At 38.7% G+C, this 13,755-nt stretch overlaps 1 pseudogene; it reads right to left on the reverse strand.

The window, feature by feature from the left end:
• Positions 1 to 1,889: 1,889 nt before the first annotated feature.
• LOC144739885 (18S ribosomal RNA) lies at positions 1,890 to 2,697 on the reverse strand (annotated as a pseudogene).
• Positions 2,698 to 13,755: the final 11,058 nt, after the last annotated feature.

A 13,755-nucleotide genomic window follows, 5' to 3' on the forward strand; every position in this document is an offset into this window, starting at 1 on the left:
CGACAACATTTGGTCCTTTGCGAAGTTGTATATAACCTAGGGTTTTTCGTTCAACTATTGTTAGAAATGCTACTGCAAGCAGGACTATTAAAACTAAAATTAAAGTGGATGTTAATATAACTAGCATAATTTATTTGGAAGGGGATTTGCACCCCTGGTATAAGGGCTTAAACCTTGTGCAATTACTGAGCTCTGCCACCCAAATAAACTTGTCTAGTTATTATTTTAAGTTGCTTACTATTCTTATTAAGTTGGTCTCATAAGATTGATGTAGGGTTTGCATTAGTGTATTGACCCTTACTTCTGCCGGTCCTTTCGTACTAGGGAAGTAGCAAACATAGATAGAAACTGACCTGGATTACTCCGGTCTGAACTCAGATCACGTGGGGCTTTAATCGTTGAACAAACGAACCTTTAATAGCTTTTGCGCCATTGGGGTGCCCCGATCCAACATCGAGGTCGTAAACCCTTTCGTTGATTCGGGCTCGTGGAAAGGATTGCGCTGTTATCCCTGGGGTAACTTGTTTCGTTAGGCAGCAAGTGATGCTGGGTCTATTAACGTTAGTTCTACTAGTGCTTAGAGTTGTAACTCTAGGCTAAGAAAATTGTATTTTCGTCGTCGTGGATATTACTTTTGTTCCGTGGTTGCCCCAACCTAAAACTGTGCATCGTGAATAATGATTATGCGATGTAAATGTTTGGAAGCTCCACAGGGTCTTCTCGTCTTATGGGTTTATACCCGCCTTTGCACGGGTAGGTCAATTTCATTGATAGGGATAAGGAGACAGTTATGCCCTCGTGTAACCTTTCATTCTAGTCTTAATTTACAAGACAAGTGATTACGCTACTTTTACACGGTCAAAGTACCGCGGCCATTCAATATTAATCATTGGGCAGGTCTTGCCTCCAATAGGCGATTCTTATCTGGAGGTGATGTTTTTGGTAAACAGGCGAGGCATGTGTTTGCCGAGTTCCTTCTCATCCTTTATATCTTCTATATTATGTTCCAGTGTAGGGTTAACGGTTATTAGTTCTTGTTTTTCCTGTCGGTAGTCATGTTGTTGATTTCCTGTTGTTTTAAGGGCCGTTAATTTCCAGTGGTTGGTCCGATCTGGTTTACACTTACATTTAGAGGGGTGCGACCTCAAATTACTAATCTTAGCAGGATATTTCCTATTATATAGGATTACTTAATAGTGGTTATAGGGTCTTTATATATTATGGTATTTAAAGTTTAGTAAACTTAAGCTGTAACGCTTTTCTTCTTGGTGGCTGCTTTTAGGCCTACTTAAGTTTATAAGTTGGATATTATCTAATCAATAGAGCTGTATCTCTGTTCACTAGGGCTGTACCCCTAGTGAATAAAACTTAAAATGTAGAGTAGTAAGATGTTTAAATTTATAAGTAATTTTGTTGCTTATCTACAAATTAAGATCAAGCTTAAACTTGTTTCTTAAGTAACCAGCTATCACTAGGCTCGGTAGGCTTTTCACCTCTACCCAGGGCTTTTTCCAATCTTTTGCCACAGATACGGATTAACTCTTATAGGTAATCCCAGGGTAGCTCGTCTAGTTTCGGGGAGGCGGCAGTATTTTCGGGTTTACTTGCTAAGCCATGATGCAAAAGGTACAAGATTTTATCTTTGCTTTACTTTACTTAGTTGATCTGTTTCATCACTTTTTCAATGTTCCCTTGCGGTACTATATGTGTTTTATTTTTCTATCACCTATACTAAAATGGGGGCAATGGTTTGCTGTAAATGTGTGAATGTTTTATAATCATAAATTAAAAGTTGTTAGATAAATATACTCAAATCAGTAATCAGAAGATCTTGAATCGCACAAGAATATTTTCGGTGTAAGGGAAATGCTTAACTTTTAAGCTATCTTCTGTTTTCCAAGCGCACCTTCCGGTACGCTTACCATGTTACGACTTTTCTCCGGGAGGGGTGTGGGAGAGTGACGGGCGGTGTGTACGCACCCTAGTGGCCAACTTCAACTAGACAAACTATTCTTGTTTACTGCTAAATCCACCTTCAAAATTATTTCATTAAGTTATTCGTATACTCTGGGGAGAGAGTGTAGCCCATCTCTGCCTGCCTCATAGGCTGCACCTCGACCTGACGTATTTGCATAGATAGCTTCTTTGCCTACGGTTATTCTTTTATAAGGTTGGCTGGCGACGGCGGTATATAGACTGGGGGCGAGAGGCGGCGGGGTTAAAACGTGGGGTATCGGGTTATAGGACAGGCTCCTCTAGGTGGGTTTAGGGTGCCGTCAAGTTCTTTGGGTTTTAAACGATTGTTCGTAGTGCCCTGGCGACGGTGGTTTATTTATGGCAGGCATAGCGGGGTATCTAATCCCGGTTTGTGAGTTTTGCTTTCGTGATGTCAAAGTGAGTTTATTAATATAGATTCTTTCGATGTTGAGATATTTAAGCATACCTATTCAACTAGCAGGCATGATGGCTTCTATAGTATTAGTTAAGCTAGTATTTTAATCACGCTTTGTGCCGGAGATATCAGCTTGAGCTCCTCGTATAACCGCGGTGGCTGGCACGAGGTTTACCAGCTCTAAAATACGTAACTTAGTCGGGCTTGCGTCCATAGCTTAAGGTTTATCACTGCTGAGTACCCTTGAGGGTGTGGGTGGCTAGGTGTTGTGGGCTAACTTATTGTGAGCCTGATACCATCTCTTTTTTATGTTTATAGTTAAAGGAGGTCCTCACGGGAGTGCGGAAACTTGCATGTGTAATTTCATATATAGTTGATATTAAGGCTGGAACTAATCCTTTGTGTCAAGGGGTTCTAAAACCATCTGAGCATCTTCAGTGCTCTGCTTTAATGTTAAGCTACTCTTGACATTTGAAAATCAGAGGGTAATTTAATGTTAAGATGCTAGCTTTGGGAGCTAGATACAGGGGTTTGAATCCCCTTCCTTTGAAAAATCTGTATGTTAAGTTTCAGTTGAATTTACCGGTGTTCTTTGATAGCAGAATTAACTTGTTTTCTAGGCGACCTAGAATTGGAAAGATTAAAATAAAAATTATAAAGTACACTGTTGATGCAATTTGTGTTATTAAAATAAATGGGTGTTCAGCTGGTTCTCCCCCTAGTCAAGTGAGTAGCGCTAGATCAGCAATCAGAATCCAAAATGTAACTTGGGCGAGCGGACGAAATTGAATGCCTCGTTGTTTAGAGGTGTGGGTAAAGGGGATAACCAGGAGGATTATGATGGCTGCTGCTAAAGCTATGACCCCACCTAATTTATTAGGAATAGATCGTAGAATCGCATAGGCGAACAGGAAGTATCATTCTGGCTTAATGTGAGGTGGGGTACTAAGAGGGTTGGCATAAATAAAATTGTCTGGCTCACCTAGTGCATTTGGGGCTAAAAGAGAAATTATAAAAAGAACCCCAAGTAAAATAACAAAGCCAAAAATGTCTTTGAAAGAGAAGTATGGGTGAAATTGAATTTTATCCAAATTAGAGTTAATTCCTAGGGGGTTACTAGATCCTGTTTGATGGAGGAATATAATATGGATTATAGTTATTGCTGCTAGGATAAATGGTAAAATAAAATGGAATGTAAAAAACCGGGTTAATGTGGCGTTTGATACTGAGAAGCCGCCTCATAATCATACTACAATATCATCTCCTACATAAGGTACTGCTGAAATTAAATTTGTAATAACGGTTGCCCCTCAGAAGGATATTTGCCCTCATGGTAGTACATAACCAACGAAAGCAGTAGCTGCAGTTAATGCAAATAAGATGACTCCAACGTTTCATGTTTCTTTATATAAATAAGAGCCGTAGTAGATCCCTCGCCCGATGTGAGCATAAATACAAATAAAGAATATAGAGGCCCCATTGGCATGAAGATTTCGTATAAGCCATCCGTTGTTAACATCACGACAAATGTGTATAACTGAAGAGAAGGCTAGTTCAGTGTTGGCGGTATAGTGTATCGCAAGAATTAGTCCTGTAATAATTTGTAAGATCAAACATAGGCTTAAAAGTGAGCCAAAATTTCATCAGGCTGAGATATTAGCAGGAGAAGGAAGGTCAACTAACATGCTACTACCAAGTGATAGGAGTGGGTGAGTTTTTCGAAGAATGGTTGGTGGGTGGGACATAATCAGATAACGTTTAAAATTACAATTAAAAAAAAAAATTTTAAAATTACAATTAAAAAAAAAAATTTTAAAATTACAATTAAAAAAAAAATTTTTAAAATTAAATTACAATTAAAAAAAAATTTTAAAATTACAATTAAAAAAAAATTTTAAAAATTACAATTAAAAATTTGATTGGGTGGTTCTTATAGTTGAATTCTACAACGGTGGTTTTTCAAGTCGCTAGTTTAAGTTAAAGTCTTAATGAGAATGCTGCTTTAAGAAGAGGTTACATCTTCACTCGCTGGTTTACAAGACCAGTGCTTTATATTTAAGCTATTAAAGCTTTATAAGTTAGGTAAAATGACCAAAAGTTCGCCGGTTCCTGAGGGGGTTGACGGCAGCAATGAACTTGGGGGGTCAAAGGGGGTAAGGGGGTTGTCGTGAAACCGCGGGAACGAGAGATTATTGAAGCTGGGAAAGGTATATCATATATGCCCTATGCCTGGATGGATGTGAGCTATCAGTGAAACATACTTGTATACCCTTCGGGAAATCGAGCTTAGCAGTTGTATGCCAAGAGTGATAAAAGGAGTACCTTAGTCTGGGATAAGCCTATGCAATGAGTTGTAATGGTATTTGGAGGAGTAGGTACTTATGCCATTATATATACCTATGCCATAGAGGCATATACCTATGCCATTATATATACCTATGCCATAGAGGCATATACCTATGCCATTATATATACCTATGCCATAGAGGCATATACCTATGCCATTATATATACCTATGCCATAGAGGCATAGGTGAGGAAGAGGGTTTGGGGGGGTATTGAGTGCTCTGACGTAAAAGTAATAGTTTTATTAGAGCATATGTTAAGTTTCGTTTTATGTTTTTTTATAATATTTTTATTGGGGGTCGCTGTGGTTGTTTTAAGCCCTTCTCCCTATTTTTCTGCTTTAGGCTTAGTATTTGTTGCTGTTTCTGGGTGTATTGTTATTTTGTACCATGGGGGTACCTTTTTATCTTTAGTTCTGGTTCTATTATATCTTGGTGGGATGATGGTAGTTTTTGTGTATTCGGCAGCCTTGGCTGCCGATCCTTACCCTGAGATTCTTGGGGGTCGGTTGTTTTGATTTTTTATAGTCTGTGTTTTATGCGTTTGTTTTGCTGGCTATTTTTATTTTAATAATTTTTTATTGAGCACATTAGTGGCTTGTGATGGGGTAGATTATGTTGGTGGTATTTTTGGGGCCGAGTGGTTAGGAGTCACGACTTTTTATGAGGTTGGGTTTATTCTTATGTTGGCTGGATGAGCTTTATTAGTTTGTTTATTTTCTGTTTTAGTAGTTGTTCGTGGGGTAGATCGTGGGGCCCTGCGAGCTGTGAGACTAAGTGTAATTAGAGCTAGGGCAAAGGCTATTAATGGTAAGGTGGCAGAGTTTAGTCGGTGCGCTTCTGTCAGTATTGTCGAGGGTTTTAATTGGTTACTGGCTAATCCTTTTGGTCCAATTTTTTCAAGTCAGGTTAGGTCTATTGCTTGGGTTATTAGTTTTTGGCTTCATACCAGAGATAGACGGGATAGGGAGCGATGAATAATGTGTGGGTAGAATGCTAGTTGAGTAAAAAAGGAGAATACAGTCTGGTTAGTTTTTTTATTAGTTAACTCCATAGAGATAACTAAGCTAATAATGAATATAATTAGGGCAATAGTTTTAATGTAGGGCGGTATTGTAAAGATTTGAGGTTTTATTGGTGGTAGTGTGCTTGTCAGAATTAATCCTGAGATTATACTACCTCAGGCTAGACGTTTTAGGGGGTTTTTAATGAAGTTATTTTCGTGTGTGGGGGTCATGGCTAAATATCGTGGTGTGCCGGAGGCTGATATAATAATTAGTCGTGAGCTATAGGCAGTTGTTAGTGTTACGGCTAGGAGGGTAACTATTAGGGCCCAGGCATTAGTATAGGAGGTGTTTAGGGCTTCTAGAATAAGGTCTTTTGTGAAGAAACCGGCTAGGAACGGCAAGCCTATTAATGCTGCTGATCCAATGGTTATGCAGGATGTTGTTAGAGGGAGATTATTGTTTAAACAACTAAATTTTCGAATGTCTTGTTCATTGTTTATATTATGAATAATACTTCCTGAGCATAAGAAGAGTATGGCTTTGAAAAAAGCATGTGTACATATATGGAGGAAGGCAATGTGTGGGTGGTTGAGGCCAATTGCTACTATTATTAGGCCCAGCTGGCTTGATGTAGAAAAGGCAATAATTTTTTTGATGTCATTTTGGGTTGTTGCACAAAGGGCAGCGAAAATAGTGGTCATTGCTCCAAGGCATAGCGTTATTTCTAATATAAAGGGGTAATTTTGAAATAGTGGGTGGAGTCGAATAAGAAGGAATACCCCTGCAACAACTATAGTACTTGAGTGAAGTAGGGCTGAAACAGGTGTGGGGCCCTCTATTGCAGCTGGGAGTCAGGGGTGGAGTCCGAATTGAGCTGATTTTCCTGTGGCTGCGATTAAGAATCCCAGGGTTGGGATAATGTATTGTTGATCAGATAAAAGTAGAGTAATTTGTTGTAAATCTCAGGAGTTAGTGTTGGAGCATATTCAGACTATACTTATTACTAGTCCAATGTCTCCGATGCGGTTGTAGGCTACTGCTTGAAGAGCAGAAATGTTAGCTTTTGTTCGACCTGATCATCAACTAATCAGAAGGAAGGATATAATTCCTACCCCTTCTCAGCCAATAAATAGTTGTAGAAGGTTATTTGCAGAGATAAAGGTGATTATTGTAATTAAAAATAGAAGAAGATATTTAAAAAATTTGTCTACAAGTCGTTCTTTTTCTATATATCATTGTGAGAATTCTATAATGCTTCAGGTGATTACTAAGGCGATTGGGGTAAAAATAGCGGTATATTTGTCGATTTTAAAAGATGGGGCAATATTAAATAGGGTTCAGTCTATCCAGGGTTTTAGTGTAAGAGTGGTCTCTATATTTTCGTTTAAGTAAATAGTTAATGGGATTAGACTAATAAATATAGAGGTTTTAACTAGTTTAGTTGTAAGAATTATAGATGGTTTTGGTATAATGATAGGGGGAAGAAGGATAATAATTGTAAGTAGTGCTCCGGAGTTTATAATTAGGGTTAGATAGTTAGAATTCATTAGCTTCTACTTGGACTTGCACCAAGATTGGTGGCACCTAAGGCCAGCGGATTTCTGCTTATCCTTTAGAAGCTCGAGAGGACTGTGGAGTTGAACCTCAGGGGAAAGAATTAGCAGTTCTTAGTGCTGCCTTGCTCCTCTCGGCAGGCAGAGGGGTTTTAACCTTCATTATTAGACTCACAATCTAATGTTTTATTTAAACTATGCGTGCCTCTAATTATAATAGTGCTTGGATTGGCAATAAGAAGAATGACAGGGGCTATATGTATAAGTATTAGAAGATGTTCTCGGGTGGTACTAGGATTAACTGGAGCATGTTTATTAGGGTGTTCATGTTGTGTTATAATAAGCATATTTAGTGAGAAAAGAGCAGTTAATGTCATGCTTAGGCCTAGTGGGATAATAGTTCAATTTGATCAGCTAAATAAGGAGGTGATGATTAGAATTTCTGCTATAAAGTTTGGGAATGGGGGTAGGGCTATATTAGCAAATGTTATTATAAGTCATCAGAATGATATTAGAGGAAATAGGGCTTGTAGGCCTCGGTTTATAAAGATTGAACGTGTGTGAGTACGCTCATATGTGATATTAGCAAGACAAAATAAGCCTGATGACACTAATCCGTGTGCAATTATTATTGCAAGAGCTCCAGATCATGCTCAGGGTGTTATTGTGAAAATTCCAGCTACAACTAAGCCTATATGGCTGACAGATGAGTAGGCAATTATAGATTTTAGGTCTGTTTGTCGTAAACAAATTGAACTAGTCACAATTATTCCTCATATAGCAATAATTATAAAAGGGATAGCCAAGTCTTTAGTTAGGGGGATAAATAATGATGACATGCGAATTATGCCATAGCCTCCTAGTTTTAATAGAATTGCGGCTAAGACCATAGAGCCTGCAATTGGAGCTTCTACGTGAGCTTTTGGTAATCATAAGTGGAAGATATAAAGAGGTATTTTAATCAAAAAGGCTAAAAAGCAGGCAACTCATCACAAGGCTTCAGATCATGGTGTGTTTGAGAGTAGCGAGAGATCTGAAAGGGGGATGATGTATGTTGATAGGGAGTTTAAGTGGGTTTGAATCATAATGAGGGCAAGAAGTAGGGGGAGAGAGGCAGATAAGGTATAGAAAAGGAAATATAGACCAGCTGTGAGCCGTTCTTTCTGGTTTCCTCAGCGGGTAATAATTAAAAGGGTGGGGATTAGGGTAGTTTCAAAGGCAATATAAAATATTAGCAGGTTGGAGGCCCCAAAAGTAATACATAGAAGGACTTGAAGGAGGATAAGTAAAGAGATTATTGTTTTTTGTCGTGTGATTGGCTCAGTTTTTATGTGTGCTTGGCTAGCTATAATGGTTAGGGGTAGTAGTCAGCAAGAGAGTATAATTAGTGGGCATGAAAATTGGTCAATGCTTAAGAGGGAGTTGGTTGAATTATGCTCAGTTATGTCTGTGCTTAATGTGAGTGTTGTCAAAGTTGCAATTAAAAAGCTGAAGAAGGTTGTAGCAGTTCATAACATGCTTTTTTTGTTAATTAAAAAGGTTATTGGAATTAATATAATTGAGGGGATGATGAGTTTTAGCATTTTAATAGATTTAGGGCTTTTAATTGGTCGGTGTTATGAGTACGAGCTGTTGCAATTATTAAAGATAGTCCCATGCCAGCTTCACAGGCTGAAAAGGTTAAAATAATAAGTGGTGCTGCTATTATTGGAAGTGACGTATTGTTTAAGGCTCATAGTGCTGTAGAGACATATAGTGCTAGGGCTATGCTTTCTAAGGTAAGTAGAAGAGAAAGAAGGTGTTTTCGTTGCAGGGATAGGCCTAATAGGGCTAGGAAGAAAGATGTAAAAATTAATGTCAGGGGCATGTGAGAGTAGGTGTTCCTGAAAGTTCAGGATTAATTGAGCCGAAATCAATTGTCTTAATTAGACTAAACCCCAATAAACTATTCTGCTCAATCAAGTCCTCCTTGTAATCATTCATAGATTAGGCCTAATGTAAGAAGAATGACAAATAGGGAAGCTCAAAGAAGGGTTAATTCCGGGTGAGAAATGTTTGTTGCTCATGGAGATGGGAGAAGAAGAGCAATTTCTAAATCGAATAGTAAAAATAGAATAGCTACTAGAAAGAATCGAAGGGAGAATGGTAGGCGGGCAGATCCTTGTGGGTCGAAGCCGCATTCGTAGGGGGAAAGTTTTTCACTATCAGGTTTTATAATCGGCAGTCAAAATGCTAGTAGGGCTAAAATAGACGATAGTGTTAGAGTTAGGGTAATTATAACTATGAAGGAGTTCATATGCCTTTTCTTGGGTTTATACCAGGTTTGGTTGGTTGGAGGCCAACTATATTAAGTGTATTAAAAAGGCAGGTTAGGTTAAGAGCCTCATCAGTAGATCGAGATATACAAGAATAGTCAAACAACATCTACAAAGTGTCAGTATCAAGCAGCGGCTTCGAAACCGAAGTGATGTTTAGAGGTAAAATGATATTGTATGTGTCGTACTAGGCATGTAAGTAGAAATAGGGAGCCAATAATTACATGTAAGCCGTGGAAACCTGTTGCGACGAAAAAAGTAGAGCCGTATACGCTGTCTGCTATTGTAAATGGGGTTTCATAGTATTCTATAGCTTGAAGGGCTGTGAAGTAAAGTCCAAGCAGAACTGTCAGGGCTAGAGCTTGAGTTGCTTCTGTTCGGTTTTTTTCAGTAATACTATGGTGGGCTCAGGTTACGGATACTCCGGAGGCAAGTAGAACTGCAGTATTTAATAGTGGTACTTCAAATGGGTTCAGTGGGGTAATTCCTGTTGGAGGTCATATTAGGCCAAGCTCTAGAGTTGGTGCCAGGCTGGCGTGATAGAAAGCTCAGAAAAAACCTGCGAAAAAACAGACTTCTGAGATAATAAACAAGATTATTCCATAGCGTAGGCCTTGTTGAACTGGAGAAGTGTGATGGCCTAGAAAGGTGCCTTCTCGAACAACATCTCGTCATCATTGATATATTGTAAGAAGTATCAGAATTAGGCCTAGTGTTATTAAGATATAAGAATTTTTATGGAATCATATGGCTAGGCCGGAGGTTATTAATAGTGCGGCGCCAGCACCGGTTAGGGGTCAGGGGCTTGGGTCTACCATGTGGTATGCGTGAGCTTGGTGGGACATAGACGTTTTCTTGAAGATAAAGGGTTAAAAGTAGAATAAAGACGTATGCTTGGATTATAGCAACAGCTAATTCTAGAATAGTTAAAAGGAAAAGGAGTAATGAGGTAGCTAGTGTAAGTGAGATTATTGGCATTACTGCAAAGGTGGTAATAGAGATTAATTGAATAAGTAGATGTCCAGCTGTTAAATTGGCAGTTAGTCGGACTCCTAGAGCAATAGGTCGGATGAAAAGGCTAATAGTTTCGATAATAACAAGTATAGGGATGAGTGCAATTGGGGTGCCTTCTGGTAATAAGTGGGCTAAGGCTTCTGTTGGTTTTTTTTGTAAGCCGATAAGAACCGTAGCTAATCATATTGGTACTGCTAACCCTATATTTATTGATAGTTGGGTAGTAGGTGTATATGTGTAAGGTAATAACCCTAGAAGGTTGATTGTTAGGATAAATATTATAGAGGCTATACAGATTAGGGCTCATTTGTGTCCTTGTGAGTTGATTGGAGTAAATAGTTGTTTAGTGATAGTTATTAGTGTAGGTATCAGTAGTGTGTGGTAGCGAGATTTAATAAAATTTGGTGTTTGTAAAATTAGTAAAATACTAGGGATTAGTATAGCTAATCAGGCTAGAGGGAGCCCAAATATGGTTGGGGATTTAAATTGGTCAAAAATTGCTAGTGTCATGGTCAGGTTCAGGTGGGTTGTTTGGGTTTAGTGGCTTGTTGAGCAGAGACGGTGTTTTGTGTTTGGTAAAATATAATAGTTGGCATAATTAGTAATAAAATAATTAATCATGATACTGTAAGTATAGAAAATCAAGGAGCGGGCTCAAGTTGTGGCATATCACTAAGGGAGAACATATTCACCCATCTTCAGCTTAAAAGGCTGATGCTAAGTTAGCTTCTTAGTGGCAGTATATATGTTAGGATTCTAATACATCAGTAGTTCAACTTTCGAAATATGAGAGAGGAACAGCTTCTAGTGCGATTGGTATAAAACTATGATTTGCACCGCAGATTTCTGAGCATTGACCAAAATATAGGCCTGGTCGAATTGTAATAAATGTTGCTTGATTTAATCGGCCTGGGACTGCATCCTACTTTAGTACCTAAAGATGGGATAGTTCAGGAGTGGATTACATCTTCTGATGTAATTAACATGCGAATAGGGGATTCTATTGGTACTACGATGCGATGGTCTACGTCTAGAAGGCGGATTCCTCCTGGCTCTAGTTCATTAGTTGGCGTTATGTAAGAGTCAAATTCGATCTGATTATAATCAGTGTATTCATAGGATCAGTATCATTGATGTCCAACTGCTTTAATTGTTAAATGTGGGTCACTGATTTCGTCGGTAAGGTAAAGAATGCGTAGGGATGGAAGAGCAATTATAATGAGGACAATGGCTGGTATAACTGTTCATACGATCTCTACTTCTTGAGAATCAAGAGAGTGTTTATTTGTGAATCGGGTAGTAACTATCAGAGTAATAAGATAGAAAATTAGTACACTAATTAAGAATACAACTGTTAGAGTGTGATCATGAAAATGAATAAGTTCTTCTATGATAGGGGAGGCTGCATCTTGAAGTCCTAGTTGAGCTTGCTGTGCCATAAGCAAGATACATGAGTATAAGCTCATAATATTACCTTGACAAGGTAGTGTAATAGTTTTACTAGTATCTTAAGAAAGTGGCAGATATGGTTATGCACCTGGCTTGAAACCAGCGTAGGGGGGTTCGAATCCCTCTTTTCTTGAAGTTAGCTTGGACATAGGCTGGTTCTTCATAAGTATGGTAGGGAGGTGGGCAGCCATGAAGTCATTCAATATTAGTGTTGAGAAGGTCTGTAGCAACAGCTTTGCGTTTAGAAGAGAAGGCTTCTCATAAGATAAATATAAATAGTATAACGGCAATTAATGAGATTGTTGGATCCAATTGAGGAAACTACATTTCATGTAGTGTAGGCATCTGGGTAGTCTGAGTAACGTCGTGGTATGCCAGCTAAACCTAGGAAATGTTGGGGGAAGAATGTAAGATTTACACCAGTAAACATAATTACAAAGTGTGCTTTTGATCAGGTTTCGTTAAGTGTATAGCCCGTGAATAGTGGGAATCAGTGGACGAAGCCCGCCATGATTGCGAAAACAGCTCCTATAGATAATACATAATGGAAGTGGGCTACTACATAGTAAGTATCATGAAGGATAATATCTAGTGATGAGTTGGATAAAACGATTCCGGTGAGTCCTCCTACAGTGAATAAGAAAATAAAGCCTAAGGCCCATAGTATGGGGGTGTGTCATACGATTTTTCCGCCATGGAGAGTAGCTAGTCAGCTAAAAACTTTAACTCCTGTTGGGATGGCAATAATTATTGTGGCTGATGTAAAGTAGGCTCGTGTATCAACATCTATTCCTACTGTAAATATGTGATGGGCTCATACAATAAACCCTAGCAACCCAATAGCCATTATTGCTCAGACTATTCCTATATATCCAAATGGTTCTTTTTTTCCGGAGTAATAGGCAACTACATGAGAGATAATTCCAAAGCCTGGTAAGATTAGAATATAAACTTCAGGATGTCCAAAGAATCAAAATAGATGTTGGTAAAGAATTGGGTCTCCTCCCCCTGCAGGGTCGAAGAAAGATGTATTTAAATTACGATCTGTTAAAAGTATAGTAATGGCGGCTGCAAGTACAGGAAGTGATAGAAGAAGGAGGACTGCAGTAATTAAAACGGATCAAACAAATAAAGGAATTTGGTATTGTGTTATAGTTGGGGGCTTTATATTAAAAATTGTTGTGATAAAGTTGACTGCCCCTAGAATTGATGAAATACCAGCTAGGTGAAGGGAGAAAATTGTTAAGTCAACAGAGGCCCCTGTGTGGGCTAAATTTCCTGCTAGGGGTGGGTATACGGTTCATCCCGTTCCGGCCCCTGCTTCAACTCCTGCGGAAGCTAAAAGTAGAAGGAGTGAGGGTGGAAGTAGTCAAAAGCTTATGTTGTTTATACGTGGGAAGGCTATATCTGGGGCGCTAAGTATTATTGGTACAAGTCAGTTTCCGAAGCCTCCGATTATAATTGGTATAACTATAAAAAAGATTATAACGAAAGCATGGGCGGTTACGATAACGTTAAAGATTTGATCGTCTCCTAGTAAAGTGCCTGGTTGACTTAATTCTGCCCGAATTAGGATGCTTAAAGCAGTTCCCACTATTCCTGCTCAGGCCCCAAAGATTAGATATAGGGTGCCGATGTCTTTATGATTAGTAGAGAATAATCAACGAATGAGAGTCACTG

The sequence above is a fragment of the Lampetra planeri genome, unplaced genomic scaffold (assembly GCF_965212315.1).
Source record: "Lampetra planeri unplaced genomic scaffold, kcLamPlan1.2.h2 scaffold_1769, whole genome shotgun sequence".
NCBI lineage: Eukaryota > Metazoa > Chordata > Hyperoartia > Petromyzontiformes > Petromyzontidae > Lampetra > Lampetra planeri.